Genomic DNA, 10,455 nt, shown 5'->3' with positions numbered 1-10,455 from the left:
TCAAGACCAGCATTCATGAAACACCACGTTGAATCTGTCTTTGTATATTGCACAACTGTTTTGTTATGTTCACCCACTCCTTTCTGTAATGCCTTCGGGCCCTGAAAGTATCTTAAATAAATAAATAAATAAATAAATCGTGGCGATGCTTTTGGCGCCGCTGGTTCTGGGATGTGAACGAACGAGCGAGTTGGCGACATTCTTCGGCGTAAGCAGCCGCTCTAGAAACAATCGCCCACTCCGAAGCATCCGACCGGTAAGGTAAAATCGTGTCCATAGTACAGGACGGTTCGTGTCAGTAAAGGAGAGAAAAGGGGAGAATCCAGTGGTGCTTTGTGTGGCGGTATTGTAGCGTAGGTGACGAAAGGCAGAATTCGATCCCAATTTGAGTGGTCAGATGAAATATACATGGCCAACATGTCGCCAAGGGTGCGGTTGAAACATTCTGTCATACCATTAGTTAGAGGTTGATAGGCCGTGGTAGTGCGGTAAATGATGCGACACTCCTTGAGCAATGCTGAAATGACGTCGGAGAGGAATACGCGACCGCGGTCGCTCAGTAACTCTGGAGGTGCTCCATGGCGTAAAATCAGGTGTTGAAGGATAAAACTGGCGACGTCTTTTGCTGTGGCAGATGCAAGGGCTGAAGTTTCAGCGTTCTGCGTGAGGTAATCGATAACAACAATAACCCAGCGGTTGCCGCTTGGAGTGTTGGGAAGCGGACCGTATAGGTCAATACCGACTCGGTCGAACGTGCGCGCGGGGCACGGTAAGGGTTGCAAGGGGCCGGAGGCATGTTGAGTTGGCGTCTTGCGTCGTTGGCATATGAGGCATGACCGGACATGCTGGCGAACGAAACGGTACATACCGCGCCAGTAGTACCGAAGCTGGAGGCGAGAGTATGTTTTTAATACACCAGCGTGGCCGCATTGTGGGTCGTGGAACGTGGCGCAGATGTCGGAGGGGAGGTGTCGGAGTATAACGAGCAACCACTTGCGGCCGCTCGAATTGTAGTTGCGGCGGTACAGCAAGTTATCCCGTATGATGAAGTGCGCAGCTTGACGACGTAGCGTCCGAGAGATCGGCGCTGGCGACCGTCTAGACAGGAAGGCAGTAAGTGAAGAGATCCATGGGTCCTTGCACTGCTCTGATGGCATGTCGGAAATATTGAGAGCGAAGGCACCGCAGGTGGTAATAGACGACTGGACGGCACCAGAGGGCAGGGGTGACCGCGATAGAGCGTCTGCGTCTGAAAGCTTTCGGCGTGAGCGATAAACAACGCGGATGCCGTACTCTTGCAGGCGCAATGCCCAACGGGCGAGCTGACCAGATGGATCTTTCAGTGAAGATAACCAGCATGGGGCATGATGGTCGGTCACGATGTCAAATGGACGCCCGTACACATAAGGACGAAATTTTCCGATAGCCCAAATGATGGCCAGATATTCCTTCTCAGTAACCGAGTAGTTCGCCTCGGCTTTGGTAAGGGTGCGGCTGGCATACGCGACGACGTACTCTTCGAAGCCATCCTTGCGTTGTGCGAGAACAGGGCCGAGCCCGACACCGATAGCGTCCGTATGGATCTCAGTTGGAGCAGAGGGATCGAAGTGTCGCAGTACTGGAGGAGAGGTGAGAACGCGAGACAGTTCTTGGAATGCGTCATCGCACGCCGGGGTCCAGGTTGACAGGTCAGAACTTCCGGTGAGAAGCTGCGTCAAGGGGGCAATGATAGAGGCAAAGTTACGGGCGAAGAGTCAGAAATATGAGCAAAGGCCGATGAAGCTACGAAGCTCTTTCATGGTGGTTGGTTTAGAAAACTCGGATACGGCGGTAACTTTCGTGGGGTCCGGGCGGATACCGTCTTTGGAAACTACATCGCCAAGAGTAGTAAGTGTGCGAGCGCCGAAGTGGCATTTCTTCAGATTTAGTTGCAGGCCTGCAGTGGAAAGGCACGCAAGAAGTTGCTCAAGGCGGTTGAGGTGTCATCTAAATAACAGAAGCACGTTTTCCACTTCAGCCCTCGTAGAACGGTGTCCATCATTCGCTGGAAAGTGGCAGGCGCGTTACAGGGGCCGAACGGCATGACGGTAAATTCATATAGCCCATCAGGTGTTACAAAGGCTGTCTTTTGGTGATCGTCCTCTGCCATCGGCACCTGCCAATATCCGGAGCGCAGATCCAGCGAGGAAAAGAATTCCGCTCCCTGCAGACTGTCCAAGGCATCGTCGACGCGCGGCAGAGGACAGACATCTTTGCGCGTTATTCTGTTAAGGCGGCGATTGTCGACGCAGAACCGAATGGAGCCATCTTTTTTTTTAACGAGGACAACCGGAGATGTCTAGGGACTGTTAGAGGGCTGAATGATGCCACGCTCCAGCATGTCAACATGCTCGTCGATGATACGGCGTTCAGCAGCCGACACACGATACGGACGCTGGCGCAATGGTGTTTGTTAACCGGTGTCGATACGGTGAACGACTGCGGACGCTCGGCCCAAGAACGGTTGGTCAATGTCAAATGAGGCACGAAAACGTTGGAGAAGCTTGATGATTTCTGTGTGCTGCGCAGGTGTGAGTCCTGCGTCGACGGCACGAGGTAACACGTCTACAGGCGCATCGGTCGCGGCGGGAGGAGTGACGGCACAAACAGGAAGTAATGCCGTTTCACCAAACATGGTGGCTGGGAGAACGCAATCGAAAGGTTCAGAGGTACCCAGGCACTCGCCGCGGAGTAGGGATGATGGGCAGGTGGACGGATTGCACACGTAAAGGGGAGCAGAGCCTTCGCAAAAAGTGACGACAGCAAACGGAAGCAGAAAGTTCCGGCGGCGCGCACAAGTGGCCGACGGCGTAAACAGAACAGATGAGTTCGCCGCAGAATTACATGACACAGGGCCCAGAGCAGCGGAGAAAGGTGCGATATCGATGTCAGAGGCGGCAACCACTTTAGGAGAAGAATGGTCGTCAGGGTCAAAGTACAGTACGAATAACGTAAGTTCGGCACCAGTGCAGTCGATAAGAGCTTGATTGACAGATAGGAAATCCCATCCAAGGAAAACTTCGTGCGAGGAACGAGATAGGACGACAAATTCGATAACATACATAACGCTTTGAATGATGACCCGGGCTGTGCCTGACGCTGAAGGCTGAATGCGATGCGAAGTTGCCATACGCAGAGAAAGAGAGGTAAGGGGAATGGTAACTTTTTTCAAATTGCGGCAAATCTTCTGACTAATAATAGAAACGGCGGCTCTGGTGTCGATAAGTGCGTGTACGGTGACGCCGTCTACGGACAGTTTAATTTCGTTCGCCGGGGCAAAATGAGGCCTTGAAATGTTCGACGTGAACGCAGTTCTTGCCTCTGGAACTGCGACTTAGTTTTCCTCTCGGACTGGGCTGGGTCGGCGAACCATCGGGGAAATGGATCGGCGACGTGGGGAAGGCGACCGGCGTGAATAGAATGGGTGGGGACTGTAGGACGAGTCCGGAGGAAGGTTAGATGGGTCCTGACGCGGAAGTCGAGCAGGCCTGTAGCTTGAGGCGCCTACACTGTCATGTAAACTATGGCTGCACCGGCAGCAGAATCGCGCTACGTGGCTCAGGAAATGGCAGTAATAGCAGATTGGCCGGCTATCCGGTGTACGCCATGGGTTGACGACAGGGGCTCCAGCGGCCGAGTAGGGGACGGCAATCGGACGGAAAGGAGGCGGCGGCACATGGAAGGTGCCGGTGGCCCGGTAGACATCAGGAGCCGGAGGAGCGTAAGACCGGGCGACAACGTCCGCGTAAGTTAGCGGTCCAGCTGCAGGCTGCGGAGGAGGGGCAGATGGTAGCGCCGCGGCAACTTGCGTCTGAATGACATGACGAAGCGAAGGAGCCAAGGTCGTCGACGGCTCGGGTGCGCTATTAGCCAGAGAGAGTTGACGTGCGACTTCCTGACGGATGAACTGCTTTATCTCTGACATTAAAACAGAGATGTCGGCGGCGTCGCGGCTGAAATCCAACGGAGATAAATCTGCGGTGTCCTTCTCAGCAGCGCGTGTTGATGCACGCTGCTTGCGTAGCTCGTCGTACTGCTAACAAAGCTGTATGACCTCGGCAATCGTCCGGGGACCCTTCGCGACGAGCATCTGGAAGGCATGGTCATCGATGCTTTTCATGACGTGCTTGATCTTGTCTGCTTCGTCCATAGATGAGTTGACGCGCTTGCAGAGCGAGAGCACGTCTTCAGTGTAACTGGTGAAGGTCTCGTCCTGGCGTTGAGCTCGACCACGCAAGTGCTGCTCAGCGCGAAGCCGGGAAACGGCGGAACGGCCGAAGACCTCTGCCAAAGTTGTCGTGAAAGCCGACCAGGTGGTAAAATCGGCTTCATGATTGCGGAACCATAGGTTTGCCACGTCAGTCAAGTAAAATATGACATTTGTGAGCTTGGCGCGGTCGTCCCGTTTGTTATAGGCGCTCACATGGTCATATTCGGCGAGCCAGTCTTCCACGTCATGGTCATCTGTGCCAGTAAACATAGCCGGATGGCGCTGCTGGATGACGCCAGAGCAAACGATGGCTGGAGGCACGGGAGCAGCAGCCTGGGACGGTCCCGGTTCATCCATTGAAATACCTGGTGGTAGCGTCCGACTGCGGAGTCGGACGCTACCAGCAGAGAAACCCAGCAGCTCCACCAAATACAACGGGGGTGTTTGCCTAGCAGCACTAGTTCTAGGTTGTAGCGCTAGGCTTAAACAGGTCGGTACTATGGCGAAACGGGGAAGCCAGCAATTCTCGTCGTCTTCTCTTTCACAAGCACTATGCCCACTGCCCAGTGCCTTCAGTACACGTCGTATAACATGCTGCTCTTGTGAATACTAAAATCTATGCATCAAAAATCAAACTTTATAAGTAATTACACGTGGCTCATGAGCCAATCTCACCAAGAATGCCTCGCTTTACGTAGATGGCTTTACGTAGATGGCACAAGCTTTCACTTCTGCATTATTCAGCCAACAAATTGCTAATGAAGTTCTGACTGAAATAACATTATATTTTGCTAAAGTATAGTTTTCATAGTTACAAATAAAGATGACCAAGTAATAATTTTTTTGATGTGGAATTGTTTTTGAGGACTACACTCGACGAGTTCAAGCTGCCGCCGGCGGTACAGAGTGCTTTAGTTTCATAGAATCGGAAAATAACACTTCCAAAGGAGGAACACTAAAACGTTTCGAAGCACAGCTAAAGAAAAGAATGTTAAAAAGCACGCATACCACGCACTGTGGAAAGGAAGTTATGCGAGAACGCCTATGGCAACATGCGCCGAAAGAAAATTCACTGCCTGCCGGCCTGACGCGTGCATCCCATGTACCCGCGCACGAAGCCCAGCTGGCAGTGCACTTACGCCGGATTTATTTGCACGCTAGCGTGCACGCAAGGAAGGAAGGCATAATTCTGAATAACACGGGGTAACAGACGCCACCGATAAAGACGGCTCACCCAGTGTGCACAAGGGCAGCTGCGCCAACCTGCAGGCACTTGCTGTGGGAGCGCCGAGACTACGCGGACTTCCGACGAAAGTATGGGGGGCAAGCGAGCCGCATCGAGCACTGGATTCATTTCGCGGCGGAGACCGACAGTACGCGGCGACTGCTGTACGGCATTGCATTCGGGCATTCTCTGCATTGTGTAACCACGTAGGGAGGCATTACTTGTTGACTGACCCTGCAGCCATCTCCTAATTCCCCAAGACGATTATTTACCTTTAGTAAGCACGGAAAAAGCTGACGAATGTGAGGCGGGCTCGAAGGCGCTGCTGTCTAAAGCAGACTCTCAAAGCGCTAGCAGCCATCAGGGTACAGTTGAGAAAAGTGGCATGTGGCTCAACGCGCCGCACATCACACAGCGCTACTAAGCTTTGGCTCACGAGAAGTATGCGCGCGATCATGGTTCACAGCGTAGGCCTGGCGTGCTGAAAAAAGTCATTCCCGATCCTACCATCGGTCGTGAATTTGTTTTTATTCAAGTGGCCTAAAACGAGGCGAGAGAGGAACCTGCCTGCCAAACACAAATTATCTGGAACAACGAGGTAATGAACGATTTGCATGAAAAAAGACTACAGCGAACTGAATATATTTGTTGGCAAATGGATAATACGAGCAGACGCTTTAACCGCATCCTGCGCTAGATAGCGTGGCTGAAGTTATAATGGGTCGAAATTATGGCTAAAGCGAACTTTCCCTGTGCAGTGACACAACCTTATACGAACTAAAGAAATAATAAAAAAAAAACGGGCCTCATGTAAGGTCCCGGGCAGATCACCTAACACAGCAAAAGAAAGAATGGCAAAAGGTCACAAATGGTATCGCTTTATTTATTTATTTATTTATTTATTTCACGTACTTTCAAGGCCCGAAGGCGTTACAGAAAGGAGTGGAGTCAAAACAAGAAGTAATGCAGTAAAATATACAAACAAAAAGTATTAACAAAAAAATACTAACAAAAGGCATTCTGAACGGCGGTCTTGAAGTTACTAGGGTCGGTGATGAGTGCGATTGAGGCGGGAAGGCGATTCCAGTCCGTGTTTGACTGCATGTGAAAGCTTAGTTCACTTTTTGCTCTTAATTTCCACTCCATAGCTGTAGCTTTGTCAGTTCGTGCGCTAAGGAGACCCCAGTTACAGTTTACGCTCGCACAAGGTGAATAGACTGTGTTTTCGCGTTTGAAAGTTCACCTGCATTTGTACGGTTGCTCAAAGGTCCAAATCATGCACATTTGAAGTACATCCCACCTGGAATCAGGCGGTCCAGAAATTTCACGCAGCACTGCATTAAAATTCGACGATGCATACCTTATAATGAAAGCTTTCCTGTTCGTATTTCACTTTATGCTAATGACATACCTTCGTTGCGTGCCTTATTAGCAACCTGCTATGGTGGAAATGGCGCGATACCACACGAAGAAAAGAGGCGGTACAGGAAAGTGCGTTATTTTACACTAATTTTATTCTGCGAAGGCAACCTTTTCAAAGAAGATGCCAGCATGGGCATACACATTTGCACGCTGAAGACGGACCAGATGGCCGTGGAAGCGAAATTACTAAAATGCACGCTTCTTGGTCGATGTTCATTATTATACAGGACTACAGATGTATCACTAATACAACTGGCTTGCTTATTTCTAACACAATATGCCGTGAGTATTGACTAACGTTCAGAGACAGCTTTGCTTCTGCCGAGTATGCAGATATGAGAAAGACGTGACTCACACGTGCAGGCACCACAGTGAATGTAGGCAAGTGCGCGGAAGCCTTATTCTCGATAGAAAGTTCGAGCTCCCTATCTCCGTCATTAATACAGCGGCCTTTCACAGGGACTGCTATTTTGGGTGGGGTTCTAATACTGAAGCACCTTACCTCGTGGCTGCAACACCGGCATGAGTTTATAATGCCACCATTTCGTAGCCACCTACCTCGCAGCGGACCCAGCACGTGGGGGCAACTGCGACTGCTTGTACACGCGAGCGATGGTGCTCCCCATGTAAGCGTCTGGCGTTTGTTGCCCGTGACCACGCCGCGTGCGGTGTGCTCTGATGGCTCCCACGCGCAAAGCAAGTCGTGACTCGTGGGAGGGCGCCCGGGGGGGGGGGGGGGGCGAAGAGCAACGAGGGATCCACGCGCACGATGTATAGGGAACCAGCTCGCGCATCTCACCCTCGATGCCGCCAGCTCGCGTCGTAAATGGTCCGCAAAACAGTGCCGATCGGTCACGTTCCTCGGACGAAACGCACGCGCCTACACGCGCTGTGCAGTGCACAGGAGGCGATGCGAAAGCTCCACACGACGTGCTGGAGAAGACAAAGAGACGAAAGAGCGAGCAGCAAAGGGACGATGATGGAAGCCCTCTACGTATGCTGGCCCTTTTAAAAGGGGGTGACCTTGCCGTTTATGCAGGTTGGTCTTTTGTCTCGTGTTTTATAGCTATACTGAATTTTCTTGCAACTTTCATTTCTTTTTCTTTCATTCTTAAGGCTGCAGGAAGAAACTCGTAAGAAATAATTAGAATATAACTGCAGGAGAAATTTCAATTATTCCTTTGAAATTGAACTCGCGTGATGATGCATCAAAACGTGGTAACGTATTAGAAGGTGCCCATTTTAACAATTCTGCATCCCCTTGTGCTGATAGCGCCTGTGCCGCGTATCATGTCTGCGTTATCGGGCGCTCTCGCCCTGATGTCTGAAACATTGTCTGTGACGTCACTTGTCACATGAGTGCTTCCTATATAGATATGCTGCTTGCTTGAAATAAAGGGTTGTTGTTGTTATCGTGCCGGGATCGGAGTCAGGCTCAGTTCCTTCCTGCCCGCTGCTCGGCTGCGCTAGACGTCCGGCGAGGGCCAAAACACCACATGGTGTCAGAAGTGGGATCCTCTGGCATTCGAGGGGCGTTGCCTTAACTTCGTCAACCGCCGCCATGACCGAAGACAACGCAGTCAAGCCCTTTCACGGCATGTTCGCGGTTCCAGCTCCGCCAAGGTTTGACTTCGACCGGACTTCCGAATGGCCTTCTTGGATCCAACTCTTTGATGACTACCGCTTCGCCTCGGGCCTAAATGAGCGGAGTGAAGAAGCGCAGGTCCGGACTCTACTTTACACGATGGGTAGGCAAGCAAGAGAAATCTTCTCTACTTTTGCATTAGCCGAAGAAGAACAGAAGAAATACGAAGTCGTCAGAAAGAAGTTCGACCAGCACTTCGTCGCCGCAAGGAACCTTGTTTATGAGAGCGCATGCTTTCACCGTCGCATTCAAGAACCTGGAGAGTCAGTCGACCAATTCGTTACCGCGTTGCACACGCTGGCGGACCGGTGTGACTACAAGGAAAAAGAGCGCATGATTCGCGACAGGTTCGTGGTCGGCCTCAGGGATGCGAAGCTCTCCGAGTCGCTTCAAATGGATGCGAATTTGACTCTCGCCAGCGCTTTGGCAAAAGCGCGCTTAAAGGAGACCGTCCAACGACAGCAGCAACAACTGCGAGTAACCGACGACGAACCCTTGGTCCCGACGACCAGCAATCTTGACGCGGTCAGCAAGCAAGGGCAGCCCAGAAAGAATTCTTCAGGACAGCACTCGGTCACCTCGTCAAAGAACTCTTCACCTGGAATACAAGGTCGGCGCCCCAGAGCACAGTCCTACCGACCAGGCACATCCGCTTCATGCCCCAACTGCGGTCAAGAAGCGCACCCCAGAGCCTCGTGCCCAGCAAAAGCAGCGAAATGCAACTACTGCGGTTGTTCCGGACACTTTGCAGCTGTATGTCGAAAAAAGGCTGCACGTGATCGAAAGAAGGTACAACTTTCAGCTCTCCATATGGACAAGGGGGCGTATTTTGTTGGCGCGGTAAACGGGGAGTACTCTAATTCTCGGTATGTACAGGTCGTCATTAACGGCACTCCGGTGTTCGCTAAAGTAGATTCCGGTGCTGAAGTCTCCGTTGTGCCCTCAACGTTTCCCGGTTTGCCTACCAGGCTAGAAAGGTGCGACTTGATCCTAACAGGCCCGTCGAATGAGCCACTGAATGTTTTGGGAAAGTTTCATGCCACTATCCAGTGGAAACAAAGCACTGTCCAGCAAATCGTGTACGTGGTCTCACCATTACGCTCCGTACTTTTGGGTCTCCCAGCGCTTGAGGCTCTAGAAGTTATTAAATTCGCAGACTCTGTCAGTAACGCAACAGCCGTCGAAGCTTCCTACCCGCAGCTTTTCAGTGGTCTAGGAGCGATAAAAGGAGAATACAAAATCAGACTAAAGCCGAACTCGATACCTTTTGCAATTCATGTTGCGCGTCGCATAGCCTTACCCTTGCGTGACCGAGTTAAACAGGAGCTCGAGCGTATGGAGCGAGATGGTGTGATCCGCAAAGTAGATGAACCAACAGAATGGTGTGCAGGAATTGTGCCAGTTCTCAAACCATCTGGAGCGGTTCGTATTTGCGTTGACTTGACGCAATTAAACAAAAGTGTACTTCGCGAGCGCTATGTCATGCCGACAGTGGATGATAGCCTCGGTCTTTTAAGTGGGGCCTCTGTGTTTTCGAAGTTGGACGCGAACTCTGGCTTCTTTCAAATTAAGTTGTCGCCCGAGAGCCAGTTGTTAACTACGTTCATAACGCCAGTTGGGCGATACTGTTTTCAAAGACTGCCGTTTGGAATAACGTCAGCACCCGAGTTCTTTCAGAAGAAAATGTCGCAGATACTTGAAGGAATCCCAGGCGTGATAAACATGATGGATGACGTGCTCATTTTTGGCAACGACAAGGCTCAACATGACGAACGCCTGCGTCTTACTTTAGATCGTCTCGCAAGTGCCGGCGTTACGCTAAACAAAGAAAAGTGTTCTTTTGGGGTAACTGAGATAAAATTTCTTGGCTGTGTGCTTAGTCGAGACGGCATCAAGCCGGATCCTGAAAAAGTT

General features: G+C 51.3%; 1 pseudogene; it reads left to right on the top strand.

Annotated features, from left to right (window-relative positions):
• The first annotated feature begins 8,596 nt into the window (after positions 1 to 8,596).
• Positions 8,597 to 9,320, top strand: LOC129383607 (uncharacterized; annotated as a pseudogene).
• Positions 9,321 to 10,455: the final 1,135 nt, after the last annotated feature.

Source organism: Dermacentor andersoni, chromosome 8, assembly GCF_023375885.2.
Source record: "Dermacentor andersoni chromosome 8, qqDerAnde1_hic_scaffold, whole genome shotgun sequence".
NCBI lineage: Eukaryota > Metazoa > Arthropoda > Arachnida > Ixodida > Ixodidae > Dermacentor > Dermacentor andersoni.
Note: the sequence above shows the minus strand (reverse complement) of the source record. Positions and strands in the feature narration are given on the sequence as shown.